We start from the raw sequence: 16,391 nt of genomic DNA on the forward strand, positions 1-16,391 counted from the left end.
AATTGATTGGCCGATGCAACTCCCAATACCAATAATGAAATACAGTCACTGCAAATTACATTCAGTCCCTTAGGCACTGAATCATCTGGTCCTGTTAAAACTCATAACTTTGGTCCCTATGCGCATAGCAATAAATTGCCTTACCTCTGCAGCAGCAACGGTGGAGCTCGATATATTCTCTCTAATGTTGCCAGTGTACAAGACAGTGGATACATTTTCAATTACACCAAATGAGACTGGTCAACAGGAGTTACTACAAGGACCTATTACTTTTGTTGGTTGCAAGATTCAATTTTATTGTACTACGACAGAAGTAGTTAGTGGCAATGCATGGTTAACAATTGCTGTTTTGAGAGGTACTGAGAAAGGGCCCGTGTTCCGTATGCCTCGCTTGGCGCAGCTGCAGGCTGGACTTAGAAATTTTCACCGTCTGTTATTTTACTTGTCTATTTGTTGCTGGAAAATCAAGTTGCGCCAGTGTTATTCTTATGGAGATTAAACTGCTGATAACGTATTCAAGTTTAAAATCAAGTTGGTTGCGCAACGTTGTGTAATCTTATATTCCTGCAGCACTCCAACACTATAATAATCTCATACCAGAAGCAGTCTCTCTGGGTCAGCGATATAAAGCCTATGACAGAGGTACATCGTTTATAAAATCATATTCGCGTGCCCCAGTAAACTCCTTTCAGAATGTTGGATGGAAACATATAAATGTGCGCAAGTTGTGATGTGCAGGTGCCAAATGTTGTGGGATGGAGTTCCATGCTTGTTCACTTGATCGGTCAAACAGACGCTGCTTGTGAATGATGCTAGAGATGTTGTCCGCTGATATCCCATACGTGATCGATTGGTGACGGACGTGGTGATCGAGCAGACCAAAGCAACGTGTCGACGCTCTGCTGAGCATGTTGGATTACATTAGCAGTATATGAGCCTGTTGGGAAAGTCCTCCTGGAATGTTACTGACGAATGGCAGCATAACAGGTCGAATCATCAGACTGACAAACCAAGTTAGAGCCAGAGTGCGTCAGATAAGCACGAGAATGATCCTGCTGTCATATTGAATCGCACCTCAGACCATTACTCCAGGTTTAGGTCCAATGTGTCTAGCACACAGACAGGTAGGTTGTATTTTTTTTTTATTAGAAATGAAATTCCTACAGCTGTACTTAAGATTTTATATTTACTTCGCTACTAGTTTCGACATTGCGGCAACGCCATCTTAAGGCCCGTACAGTTTGATGAAATCAGTTGTGTGTGGCTCAGTCTAGAAGTCCGCGGTGAGACCAACACGTGCTCCACATGGATGATCCATGTCTCACCGCGGACTTCTAGACTGAGCGACGCACAACTGATTTCATCAAAGTGTACGAGCCTGAAGATAGCGTTGCCTCAACGTCGAAACTAGTAGCGATGTAAATGTAAAATGTTAAGTACAGCTGGAGCACTTTTCATTTCTTTGAAAAAAGAAATATACCAGCTGTGTCCCACGTTCATCCAGTTTAAATTTGGATGTACGAAAGTTGGTTTTAGGCCCTCAACCAGCCTCCTTCTAACCAACAGACGGTCATCACTGGCACCAAGGCAGAACGACTTTTCATCAGAAAACACAAAAGACCTCCATCCAACCCCGAAATGGGCACTCGCTTGGTACCACTGACGTCGCAAATGGACGCAGGGGGCTCCCATCTTGGGAGTATGTGGGTGGCAACCACACGGGCCCTTAGCTAAGCCTAGCATTACTTCCACTTACTTGTGTCAGGCTTCTCCTGTTTCCTTTCCTATCCGGCCTCCCTTGGCCAACTCTTGGTTTCTTCGACCCCAACGGTATTAGGTTTCCGAGGCCCAAGGGTGTATTTCACTTTCATCTCTAGTATCTATTATCTACCGTTCGACCCAACGGCAAAGCGATCGAAAGAAGAATCTTATATCACCAGGGTCTCAACGTTCGTGGAGGCGGAAGAGGCCATGCCAGACGAACTAGCTGTAAAGGCGCCGCTCAGCCATCACTGAACTCGCGGCAGTTCGTTGTAGTTCTGGTACCTGAAGCCACATGTCACATACATATGTGCCGTGATGAATTGTTCCAGAGTCATAGTGTGTGGGTCACTTCCTCGCAAGCTGAAATCCACCTTAAACAAATTCAAGCAAATGGAAATTTCTCCTGTCATTTACACTTCCACGCCAAATGCTGTACAGCGAAGTGAGCACAGGTAAAAGGCCACGAGGTGCCCCTCTCAAACGTTATAAGGATCAGTACAAGAAAAATCTGAAAAACTTGAACATCGATCCGAGTAACTGGTCCACAACAGCAGAAGATCGAAGTCGCTGGCGCTCAGTTACCTCACATGCTCTTGAAAACTTTGAGCAGGAACGTCGAAGAATGGAGAATGACAAAAGCCGGGGACGTAATCTCCTCCAGGCTCAGCCACATCCTCCACCTTCCATCAGCTGTAATGTCTGTGGCCGCGTGTTCCACGCTAGGATTGGATTGCTAAGCCATCAACGACACTTCCACGCCTGTACCGTGACAAAGGAAATCTGAGGAGAGAAATGAAAACTGTGATACGAGTATCAGCCGACGACGACGACGACGACGACGCAAATGGAAGTTGTTTGGGGTGTATGAAAGCACGCTACAGGGCTTCTGGCTCGGACCTGCGTTTCAGATACTCGATTTGTATCTGTTTATTGTGGTACCAAGAGCTGGACTTCTACTGCAAGTACAATACTATGCGTCAGAGCCACACGCCGAACACGACGGTCTTCCCTCTAGATAACTTCACGTGACCGTCCGCAACCCGGTCTTACTGCGATCGTATATTCTCTTAACGACCGCTGCCACCAATCATGTACAGTGGCTTCATTCCTCCAAAGTCTTTCCGTAGTATCCCAGAAGGAACATCCAGATTCTCGTAGCCCTATTACACGACCTCGTTCCTGTTGATAACAGTGCCTTTGTCGCTTTAAAAGCATTCTTGACTAACATCGAATTGCCACGTCCAACTCAACTCAACTCAAAGGTATTCATCGCTCATAGTCTGTATTTGAAGCAAGCCTGATTTGCATCCTCATAGCTGCGCTACTAGCACGGCTCTTACGCGACTGGAGCGAAATATGAATAGACATCATCTCTTTACATGTACAAATACTCCTAGCAACTTTCGCTTAGGTCACACAACTCGGTGTTGCGAGTTTTTTCGGCAAGTGTATTAGTTGCGACCTGTAAGGAAATGCTGTGCTAGTAAGAACCACCAGCCTTGTCTTGAGGTAAGCGTTATAACAGGTAGAGAAGGGGTGGCGGAGATGGACAGAGGAAGAAGGAGGAAATGGACAGGGGAGACGAGCAAATGGACAGAAAGACTGGAGAGAAGGAGATCGAAAAAGAGAGGGCAGGAGGAGTTGGAGAGGCAGTTGTGGAGAGGGGGGGGGGGGGCGGGAAGATGGACAGAGGGGAAGTGAAAGGAGGAAATAAAGTAACAGAAGATTAGAAAAAAAATGCATAACGAGCGAGAGACTGGTATACAGTCAGTTTTCTATAACTTCAGGCGTCAGAAATTCAATGGCTCGCAGAGCAGATAAACAAAATAGCACATCCAATAACAATGAGGCTGTCATCGATCTCACAATAGAAGAGCTACGTTCTGCCACATTAAACTGGCACACAGACTTTCTGAAGAAAGCAGGATTAATAAATTCTGAATGAAGAGCACCTGTACGAAGGACATAATGCCGTTACGTTACGGAATGATACAAGGGACACAGTGTCACCGAACGAGGATCAAACTTTTCGTCGCGAAGCTGGCGACACAATGAGCTCAGCTGGGGCTCCGCGATGCGTGTGGCATGCGGGTACGCATTGACGCTCGGCGGGCAGCGCAGCTTTCCGGCGCCTGGTGCGCGGCGGAGGGTGCGTGGAGCCGATCCCTCGCCACAATGGCCGGCGCGCCCATTGTCCTGCGTGCGCCGCGCAGATAAGCCCCGGCAGGTTTCACTCGGCTCGCCGTTTATCTGGGCCGGCGTCGCGGCTAATACGTGTGCGAGTCGAACCACGCACGTCACAATCCGCGCGCGTCCGCCGCGGCTCGCCGGTCTTACATACTGTATGTCCAGGTCGGTGAACCGTGTCACGCGTGCACTTGCTGCAAATCGTATTGTCGTCGTTCTTCCTTCGAAATTTTTTTGGGATTTCCGATCGGCAGCTGTTCGTCTGTCGCTCACAATACGCTTTTCAATTCTTCCCGAGTGTGTAAACAAGAAACGTTACAACTGATCGGTAGCGATTGTTTGTGAGCTTTACGTCGTCGCTATTAAAAGGGGATTAAAAAATAAAGAAAAGACGCTTCGGAGGGAAAAACATATCCATACAAACACAGACACACACACACACACACACACATACACACACACACACACATGCAAGCACACAGCATAGCAGTGCACGAGAAAAATGAATGGTGGAGATGATCGTCGGAAAAAGAAACGAAAGAGTGGTGCCTGAACTTATCTGTCGTTGCTTTCATTCTTAACTAAATCTCATGACAGGTCACCAGAGACAATAACACACAGGTATAAATTCATACAAATGTTCAGAGCTCATTTTGCATGGAAAAGTAAAATTTGATAAAAAATTAAAAATCAATTTACAAGAATAATTTGCGTAGAGAATCCGTAAAGAGCTACAAATGAGAATGAATATTGGCAGTCAGAGCCATCGGTAGGAGCAAAGTAGTGGTTTCTACGTAAGAGGGGCAGTGAGTAAGAAATACAACAGGTTTTTTTCTCAGCCAGTTTCGGTAGCCAAAGGCGAAATTTATTGTGGAAAGTCGTGGAATATTCCCGCTGCAACCGCTATAGTTCCATCAAGATGCGTTTAGCGGCGGCGCTATAAGTAGTCTTCAAAATGGGGTCTGCAACGAAGGTGCGTTTCAAGCAGGTAGCTAAGCTTCTTTTGGTTTAAAAGCAAAGAATCGCAGGCAGATAGTCATAGGCCTTTGCAGAATGCTTAAGGATTCCTGGCAGTGAATAAAAGCACGGTGAGTCGTTGGGTGAGACGTCTGTCACCATAGCAACATACGTGTCCTACCTCCCGCGTGCAGTCCGGCAGCACACAGATGTGGCTCCTACAGTGTTGGAATGGGTGGACACTCTCATTCGAGGTAACCAGCGGATCGCAATCAGATACCTCGTTCCTGAACTGGACGTCTCCATTGGTAGTGCTGACATACTCGTCCACCAGTCGTGATACTCAAAGGGTTTCCCGGCGCTTAACACAGGACCATAAAGAGCTGCGAAGGACCATCTGTGCGAAAATGGTTGCGCATTGCAACACTGACAGAGTCTTTTGTCGAAAATCTTGACAGGCAATGAAGCAGATATTCATCACTTCGGACAGCTAACGAAACGGCAATCCACGCAGTGGTGCCACACCACGTCTCCTCCGAAAAAGCCGGCCGGGGTGGCCAAGCGGTTCTAGGCGCTACAGTCTGGAACCGCGCGACCGCTACGGTCGCAGGTTCGAATCCTGCCTCGGGCATGGATGTGTGCGATGTCCTTACGTTAGTTGGGTTTAAGTAGTTCTAAGTTCTAGGGGACTGATGACCGTAGCAGTTAAGTGCCGGCCGGCCGAAGTGGCCGTGCGGTTAAAGGCGCTGCAGTCTGGAACCGCAAGACCGCTACGGTCGCAGGTTCGAATCCTGCCTCGGGCATGGATGTTTGAGATGTCCTTAGGTTAGTTAGGTTTAACTAGTTCTAAGTTCTAGGGGACTAATGACCTCAGCAGTTGAGTCCCATAGTGCTCAGAGCCATCTGCCATCAAGTTAAGTGCCATAGTGCTCAGAGCCATTTGAACCATCCCCCGAAAAAAAGTTGAAAACCGCACCCTCAGCCGCAGTAATGCTTATTCTGTTTTATGTCCTTCCCCATGGTGCAACGATCAACTCTAAAGTGTATTTTGCTGCCCTTAGGGAATTGATAAAACGACTTCACTTTGTTCTTCGGCACAAAAATGCAAAATAACTGCTCCTTCTCCATGACAAGGCAAGGTTTCGCTCTAGTCTGTACACGCGAGTGGAGCTCACAAAACATCATTGGACGAGAAGCGGTATATGAATGATAGTGGGGTTATAGATAAGGTAAGACGCTGGTTCCGACGTCGACCAGTAGAGTGGTACGATGAGTGCGTACAGGCCCTCCCAGGAAGGTGGCGTAATGCGATCACACTGAACGGGGGTTATGTTCAAAACTAGAGTTCTGTAGCCAAGAGTTGGGAATTATATGGTGTATTGGAATCCTGAGTGAAACTAACCTGATTTCAGAAAGACATGTGTTTCATTGCTTGTTGAACGAAGATAGAAAATGCAAACGATCTCAACAACTTAGAAAGCGCTTGAGACTTGTACAGTAATAAATCGAATATCTATCAAACGGAACGTAGATTTACCTGAAGAATTTGAGTACGGAAATTTATATTCCCACTGGAACTGGTCTGTCTGGTTGGGCTTTGCTGTCATCTAATGAGAGCAGTATCCGATTTTCTTGACGAACATCTTTTTAAAAAAATAAATCGATGGTCGTTTGCAACTTCCTTAATTTCTCTTACGTACTGATATAAGGTAATCGGTGTAAATAGCAACATCTCAGCATCGCTTGGCACACAGTGACACGGTGACTGATGTAGTAAGCAGCAGTATCGAGTCGGCGGTAACCAGTAGGTGCACGTAACGTTTGGGTGGCTATAAGTAGATTCCAAATCACAGCCAAATCGTTCCAAAAGTGTTAGATCAGTCCACACTGAATGCTGAAAGAGAGAAAACCCTAAAACAAGCAACATTGGACACTGTATAACACAGCGTGGGCTGAAGGCCCCAAGCCGTAAGTGCGGATTGTAAGATTGAAGACCTGTTGATGAATCCTGAGAGATCAATTTTGTATAGAGAAGGTGGTGTCAGACTTATTATTATTTCGACGGAATACGTATCGGTATGAATAGCCGATAAGACGGTAGCGGACGTGAATTATGACGTGTCTGACGATGGGGTAGTGGTTGAGACAGCAACACGGAGGAAGAAGAGTGTGTCCGCAGCTCGTGGTCGTGCGGTAGCGTTCTCGCTTCCCGCGCCCGGGTTCCCGGGTTCGATTCCCGGAGGGGTCAGGGATTTTCTCTGCCTCGTGATGGCTGGGTGTTGTGTGATGTCCTTAGGTTAGTTAGGTTTAAGTAGTTCTAAGTTCTAGGGGACTGATGAGCATAGATGTTAAGTCCCATAGTGCTCAGAGCCATTTGAACCATTTGAAGAAGAGTGTGGCGGATGGCGTCATACTCTTCTAGATTTTTGAAATGTGTAGATTCAACGATTTGTGATGAAAGATAAATGGCCCGTTACAAGACAACGACTCTGCAGATAACACAGCAGTGTACCGCTTCAATACGTATTCTCGCCATCACAGCTTCTTTGGGCAGTCGTTGGATAGATGAGATGACGTGGTGCATACGGAACGTCTGTTGGAGTCTGGGTGACAGTCAGTCAGCATCTGCTCTGTCGCTATGTGGCAGTTACAGCAAGATGGCTACGAGTGCGCGGCCGCCCTGGCTTGCATACCGAAGTAGACGCGAAGGAATCAGGTACGTAGTATATGGACAGTCGAGCCAGCAGTGTGACCGGGCTTAGGCTGCGTAGCAGTGCTGATGGCTGTTTCTCCGCGTGCCGAAACAGCCGCAAAATATCGTGTGTATCAGAAGACGCCCGTGTTGTTCGACTCCAGCTATCCTGTTTACAGTGGGTGTTATTGGTTCAAATGGCTCTAAGGACAGTGAAAACATCTGAGGTCATCAGTCACCTAGACGTAGACCTACTTAAACCTAACTAACCTAAGGACACCACACTAATAAATGCCCGAAGTAGGATTCTAACCTGCGACCGTAGCAGCCGCGTGGTTCCGGACTGAAGCGCCTAGAGCCGCGGCCACAGCGGCCGGCTGGATGTTATTCTCATGGTGTTTGAAGGCAATGCTGCAATATCATAGCAGTGTTGGAATCACCACCAGCGCTGTCTGGTATGCCGAATTTTGTTTGTCCTTTGCTTCCTCAAGGCGCTACTTGTTACGCAGTCTCTTAAAACGCTGTGGTTACAGCTGTTTAAGGTCTTCATACTGGTCATTGGTTGCTGGCTACGTTGTTTGTTTCAGCACTTAATCCTATAGTAAGCTAGCAAAACCAGCTGCTGTTAGTTTTATGTTTGTGCATGTAAATGATTGATTTCTCTTTTTAAAAATCAGCTGTTAAATTTTAAAGCTTATTTCTTGCTTTCCACGTTTTCGCCTTTTAAAAAATTAAAATATCAAGAGTTTACTTTATGTAACGTTCTTTCAAAATTCGTAATTGTTATGTATTATGGTTTATTAGATTTGTTGTAGGACAACTGTTAAGACAGAGTTTTAATATTTCTCGTTACAGAGGTTCAACATGGGAATATGGTAACTGTAAATTTAAAACTTTTTCCAGCAAATTGTACTTATTGCTGTAATAAATGGCACCTGTTTTAAGTTAGAGCTATAAGAACAATAAGACACACTTCCCAAAACAATGCTTTCCCCACCTCAAGCCTCATTAAAAAATAGCTTATAACCTGCGACTTAACTCTCGTACGTGTGTGTAATGTCCATTGCACACAAGTCCTGTTCCCCCTCTCTGAGCCCATCTTCTTCCCCTTCTCTGTCTGCTCTTCTCCTCCTCCTCATCCTTTCTCTATCTGTCCACATCCGTCCATCTGCTCCTCCCCTCTCTCTTCACCTCCTGAGTCACCATCACGCCAACGGCAGCTAGGTGTTCCTTTCCTGCACGGTGCTTCTTTCCAGACTGTAAGTGTTATTTCTACCGTGTTCGATAGCAATCGATCCAGTGCTTTACATCCATTTTTATATTTGTGCTAACTGAGGAACCCTACGTTTCAAAGGTATTAATTTATTCCAGTCTTCTATTGATGTAACTCCTTCTCCCTTCTCTTTCAGTTCTTCTCGTCTTGCCTGTCTCCCTGCCTGTCCATCTTACCACCACTCCTCCCTTTGTCCACCTTCTCCTCACCCTTTCTCTGTCCATCATCTTCTTATTTCCCACACCCATAGCCATATGGAAGGTTGATTTTCTCTGCCTCGTGATGACTGGGTGTTGTGTGATGTCCTTAGGTTAGTTAGGTTTAAGTAGTTCCAAGTTCTAGGGGACTGATGACCATAGATGTTAAGTCCCATAGTGCTCAGAGCCATTTGAACCATTTGAAGGTACATTGTTTTTACCTGCACAGTATCTCTTTCCAGACAGTAAGTAACACAGTGGTCAAAATAAATGTTTCATATTGCTTTACTGTCAATATTGGACATAACAGGAAACAAAATTGATTCTGCCATGTCAGGCATAATCACAAGAAAACAAATATCAAGAAAATAAATACATTTACACTTGAAGAACCTAAAAAAAAGAGTGTGGTTTGGCAGACTTTTTACCAAATTGTCCAGATTAGCCTGTGGGATACTATCCATTCAACCACAGCTGATTATATTATGCCCTGTAAGTTCTATCGAGCCACACGAAACAACGGAAATTTGGCAAATGATTTGTAATTCTTTTTATTAAACTGACGCTTTTGAAATTATACAACTGATACCAATTTTATAGAGACGTTAAGAATATTTGTTTATTGAACTAAGAATAAAACAATTAATGTTTATTATGAATGTGAAAACTATAATATACACGATGTAATTTAAAAATGTAAAATTACTACCCAATGTAAATATAAAGCAAGAAGATCCATTGGCGGTTTTTAAACTACGGTTGTGTGGATGACCTTGGGCAGAACGGAGAAGAGGTAGGTGAAAGGCAGTCGCAGTGGAGCTGCAGGCGACGAAGCTTAGATTGTGTTCGTAGCGGATCATGTCACGCAATTTTATGGCGTAAAATGTGCTAAAACTGTGACTACTGTTGTGAAAGTTGGTGTGGCAGTGCCAGCTGTGTACTACAGTCGTCTCTGTAAATTATAACTCTAGGAAAGCAAGATTATCCAAGGTTATTCTATTATGGACTTAGGGTATATCAAGAAAATCGCTACCGCAAGTGGCGTGGTAGGAATATATTATTTGTAACTTAATACAGACACGAAGAACCAAACCATTTCTCATACTGAAATGTACATCTACAGCTCTAGCACCGCTACCCTTTCTAAGGCAGGAACTATTTTATTAAATCTAAGTAGATAGGATTGCAAGTGAATATTACAGTCAACTCCTCATGTGCTTATTTTCTCTGTAGGAATTGTGACATTAATAATTTCGTCCCACGTTATTTCAGTGACGTTTTGACAAAAAATTCTCATTACTATCGGAATGGTTTTAATCGATTTTGTGTAAGATCTAACGATTAAAAGCCCGTTAGAAAACGTTTGAGAATCATAACAATACAAGATTGTCATAATTTCTGTGTAAGCGAATCCAATAAAAACAGCTTCCAAATTATAGGAGTATAAAACAAGGAAACAAAGTTCGCTTTTCTAAAACATTTACTAAGACGTTTTTTGAGATTAGTTTCACTCCTTTCAAGTTATAACATTCCATTTCTTAATAACAGTCGTATTCCAAGATGGTACCCATTGTGCTATGTCATACTCTCATGGCCTGCATCCAAGGAAGAAAATTCAAAGAAATTTTATTAAAGTGAGTTCATTATGTAATGCAATTTCTGAAACACTAAAGTCAAGTTGCACCTTCAGAGCTGGCGACCACATATATTCGTAGAAATAATATTTCTTACAGGGAGACTGTCGTAAGCTAAGAACAAGTCTACAACCCATTTCCGATGTTTTCCTTCACTGTGTATCGAAATAAGTACAAATCGAGCCCCGTTATCCACATATCACTTTGGAGAGAGTCCCATGACTACAGCCTTAAAATTAAATTTAAATTCTGTTAGGTTGCGCATGGTCACAAAGTCTTAAACATCCCTTTAGTTAGAATAAAATTAACAGTTCTGAAGTGCAGAGTAAGTGGCGATGTTCAACTGAGCGGTAAAAGCTTTCGATTTCATTGGGAGCAGGGAGCCGATTTTTGCTGGTAGGCGAGGGTCGACGGGCTAGCAGTTCGGTCGTCTCAGAAAGCGGAAAGCGCCAGAAATTCTTTAAAGGCAGTAAAGTTGGCGAATCAAGCTTCATCCAGTGTCGTAAGCTACTATGACTGCGCTTGTGTCAAACATTTCAAGAGCAAACACAGCTTTCATATTAGCGGAAAACTATGATTTTCGTAGTTAAAAAGAAATACTTTCCCTGTTACGAAAAATTCCAAAACGTTCGATTACGCGCGATTCGTGTACTTCAGTGATTTATGGTAACGGGTCATACGATGCAATCGCTGGGTTCGGTTACACCAGGACGACTGCGGTCCACTCGTTTTAGCATGACTCTTGTATTATCAATGCAGCTGAGATCTGGAGAATACAGAGGCCATTCCATCCAACTGATTCTCTGCTCTGCCTGGAAAGAGTTCCCAAGACTGTTACCATGGAAGTTCACTATCGTCCTTTAGCGTGAATACCGCTCCAATATGTTCACCAAATGTAGTCACAATGTTTGAAAGAATGTCGTCCAGATGCTTCAGACCATTTTTCCTCTCTTTTATTGGCGCAAGCGGTGCGCTGCGGCCTTACGTGATTCTACCCTATAACTGACTAGACTGCGCTGGTAATGGTAGCGGCCCACAATACGCTTAGGACATAAACGTTTCTTTCGTTGCCTCTGCACATGAGTATCACTATTATCAGTTTCGATACTGATACAGGTCTCATCAGGAGACAGCTTTCCACTGCTGCCTGGACCATGAAGAGTAGCTCTGTGCCCATATATAAGAATACCCTCTGATTTACAGGAAGTGGCTTGAGATGGCACGTAATACCTGCTCATGGAGACTATTTGGTATCATTTGTGTTGACACCTGCATTCCTGTAGCTATTTAGAACTACCATCATCGATGCGTAGTATTGTGTTGAGGGATTCTGTGTGCTATTATAAGCAGGTATAGATGTAGCGCACCTGTTGTTCTTCTTTTGCGACCACTTCTGTGAGATCATCAACTGATTGTGTCGTAGAAAACTGTTGATGTTCTAAAGACATTACTTTCACTCTCAGCGACTTTCACTGCGACGTCACCTGCCTCAGTCCCTGTTCCATTACAGTGCTTTTGTGGAGTCACTGATCGCAGTTTACTATTGGTCCAACCGTCCTGCAAGGACATAGCTCTCGTAGTGACATGCAGCACAACTACTGCAATGGTTGTAGGGGACATGGTAGCCACAGACTGCAAAAACTGGCCACTCACTGTAGAAACGTGGACTATTAACGCTAGAATTACGTTAGAAATAAATCAATTTACTGACATCAAAAGTATTTCTGGAATACAGTGTTTAATATTAATGTTTCGGCAATACTTAACATCTATTTTGACCACTGTATGTGTACAGTTTGGTTGACATCGATACATTAGTTTCAGTGGACATGCTGAACGTGCGTACATATACTCATGCTAATAAATTAACGATAATACTGATAATGGTGAAACAACGCTCTGGTGGGCGATTTGAGGGTTTAAATCACCTCGAGGTAAGACCACGTGGTACATTTGACGAGCGGTCGTCGCACGGTTGCGCTGGCAGCAGTCCACATACGCACAGGTGTTTTGGTGCATGTCTGAGTATGGTGCAGCGAGTAAGTGTGCAGTCGTTTTCAGACGTGCTAATGGTGACAGTGTGTTGAAAATGGCTCAAAGAACACATATTGATGACGTTGTGAGGGGTAAAATACTAGGGCAACTGGAGGCTGGTGAAACACAGTAGGTCGTAGCATGGGCCTTCCGTGTGCCACAAAGTGTGATCTTAAGATTATGGCAACGATTCCAGCAGACAGTAAACGTGTCCAGACACTACAGTACGAGACGTTCACAGTGTACAACACCACATGAAGGCCGAAATCTCACGATCAGTGGCCGCAGACGGCCACTGAGTACTGCAGGTAGCCTTGCTCTGGACCTTACCGCAGCCACTGGAACACTTGTCTCCGGACACATAGTCTACAGACAACTGAACAGACATGGTTTATTCGCTCGGAGGCCTGCAAGGTGCATTCCAATGACCCCTGGTCACAGGAGAGCCCGTAAAGCCTGGTGTCAAGAACACATTACATGGTCATTCGAACAGTGAACCCAGGTTATGTTCACGGACGAATCCAGGTACAGTCTGAACAGTGATTCTCGCCGAGTTTTCATCTGGCGTAAACCAGGAATCAGGTACCAACCACTTAATATCCTTGAAAGGGACCTGTATGGAGGTCGTGGGTTGATGGTGTGGGGTGGGATTGTAATTGGTGCACGTACACCCCTGCATGTCTTTGACAGAGGAACTGTAACAGGTCAGGTGTATCGGGATGTCACTTTGCACCAGTATGTACGCCTTTTCAGGTGTGCAGTGGGACCCACCTTCCTCTTGATGGATGATAACGCACGGCCCCACCGAGCTGCCATCATGGAGGAGTAATTTGAAACAGAAGATATCAGGCGAATCGAGTGGTTTGCCTGTTCTCCAGACCTAAACCCCATCGAGAACGTCTTCAAACCCCTAGGACACTTCAGGAGTTCCGACAGGCACTGATGTGAGAATGGGAGGCTATACCCCAGCAGCTGCTCGACCACCTGATCCAGAGTATGCCAAACAGTCGTGCGGCCTGCGTACATGTGCATGGTGATCATATCCCATATTGATGTCAGGGTACATGCGCAGGAAACAGTCACATTTTGTATCACATGTGTTATGGGACGGTTTTCTCAACTTATCACCAATAATGTGGACTTACAGATCTGTGTCGTGTGTGTTCCCTATGTGCCTACGCTATTAGCGCCAGTTTTGTGTAGTGCCACGTTGTGTGCCACCACATTCTGCAATTATCCTTAATTTATGAGCATGAGCGTACAAACACACACTTTAAAAGATATAGATGTATGGATTGTATTGGGTCGCATGCAAAGGTGCTGTATATCGGAGGGCAGGCATCATAAGCATTCAGCAGTGCGCTACAGATGTGTTAGCCTTCATATCTACACAACACAGTAAGTTGTGTTACTCTCTGATTATCGCTAAACTTAATGTCAATTCTCTGTGGGAAACCATGGAAAATATTATTGTGTAAGTGCTGTTTAAAAAGTAATTGAAGAAATGACCAGGTAGGAAGGGGCAGGTCGCAGAATTGTTAGGAAATTGTAATGAACTCCGACAATAGCTATGCCAACCGTCAGAAGTGATGTCCGATAAATTTCGGGCTGGCATGACACTTGTGATACGTGACTTCTTCATCCGGAATTTGAAGAAAATGATAGATTAAATGAATTTAGTGACAGGCTCCATCTACTCTGGGTGAGTTTTCCTATCGAGACCCACAGATATTTTGGAGACACAAAAGAAAACCTTTTTACGCAAGCTTTGGGGAACTACCAGACAGAATTTCGCTGTGTATCTGGTGCGCATACATATAGGGCGTGAAGCGAAAGTAGTTCTTCCGTATCATAATTGTTCTGTCTCCCAGATCTGGGAGTTGCTGAAGATGCCGAGAATGAGGCAGGCTCATAGTGGCAATTTCATTACTGCTGTTGAGCGTGATCGTCAAGTCTGCGTTCGATAAATGCTTTATAATGAGTATTGGAAACTTTGATTATCGTCGCACTGGTCCAACTCTTGAGCGTAATTTGTCGGTTATTTCATTAAATACCGATATGCCGAAGTTCATACGATTCGTTTGAACAGCAGGGCCACTATAGATTTCCGATATCCAATGAGAATGTTCATAATTTCGTTCGCGGTCGTCTCTGCGTACTCCCCAAAACGCATCTACTTTACCTCATCCACTCGCCAGCGATGAACAAGAAATAACTCAAATGAATGAAGACTCTTTAATGTTTCAAATGTTCTGCCTTTTCTTAGTTAACAACAGTTATAGTAATTTCTGTAACTACAGGAAATTATGTTTATAACTTTCCCTTTCCTGTGCGAAATGGCGTGAAGCAAGCCGGTTTTATTAATAAGTCGTACGTAAATTACACTTAAGTACTACTCAAAAAATAATTACTGCATTTGAACAGATTCTTTGCATTTGATAAAAAAAGTCAACGATTTTTTTTTTCTCCACGGAGAGGAATCAAATTGGACCATCGAATTTTTGTTGCTTATTTCCACAGATATTAAATTTTATTCAAATTATGAGTAACGTTTGATGGAAATATGAAATTCCAGAAACATTTCTCCCCTAAAGACCGCATTGTTAACTTCATAAACTACAGTGAGTAGCTCGTGAGTATTTCAAGTTCCTATCAAATGATTGTGTGAGCAAACGTATTTTGACGGCGAAAGAGTAGTACTGAGCGCTACATTGTATAATTCTCTTGCTAATTACAAGATGCCTTGCTCATTGGTAGTTTCATTGCGTGGTCACAATATTTTTGGTTTTCTTAATTCGCGACATCATCTGTGCAGTGCTATATGTTTTTCCGCTACAGTAATGTTTAATTAATTGAAATAAACTTTTTCAGTGATATCTTTCTGTCTCAAATGATGCTTATCACATCTCTGGTGATAAATTTGGCAGCCAGACAATGAGAAGCGTCCGCGGTTTCCTGTTTCTGTTTTGTTTTGAGTTTGGCTCTATTCTGTTCGATTTGGGAGAAAGTTTAGGTTCGTCTGGTACTGATCTGAGCTGGTTCAGAGTTTCACAACAATGAAGATAACGGGTGAGATCTTTCCCATTATTTGCCGTCTGAATTTTTTTTTTTTTTTGGGTCATCGGTCTTCTTACTGCTTTGATGCAGCCCACCACGAATTCCTCTCCTATGCCAACGTCTTCATCTCAGAGTAGCACTTTCAACCCACGTCCTCAATTATTTGGTGGATGTATTCCAATCTCTGTCTTCCTCTACAGTTTTTGCCCCTTACAGTCCCCTCTGGTACCATGGAGGTCACTCCCTTCTGTCTTAACAGATGTTCTATCATCCTGTCCCTTCCTCTTATCAGTGTTTTGTACATATTCCTTTCCTCTACGATGCTGCACAGAACGTTCTCATTCCTTACCTTATCAGTCCACCTAATTTTCGACATTCGTCTGTACCACCACATCTTCGATTCTCTTCTGTTCCGGTTTCTCCACAGCCCATGTTTCACTACCATACAATGCTGTACTCCAGACGTACGTTCTCAGAAATTTCTTCCTTAAATTAAGACCTATGTTTGATACTAGTAGACTTCCCTTGGCCAGGAATGCCCTTTTTTCCATTGATAGTCTGCTTTGAATGTCCTCCTTGCTCCGTCCGTCATCGAT

Source organism: Schistocerca nitens, chromosome 7, assembly GCF_023898315.1.
Source record: "Schistocerca nitens isolate TAMUIC-IGC-003100 chromosome 7, iqSchNite1.1, whole genome shotgun sequence".
Lineage (NCBI taxonomy): Eukaryota > Metazoa > Arthropoda > Insecta > Orthoptera > Acrididae > Schistocerca > Schistocerca nitens.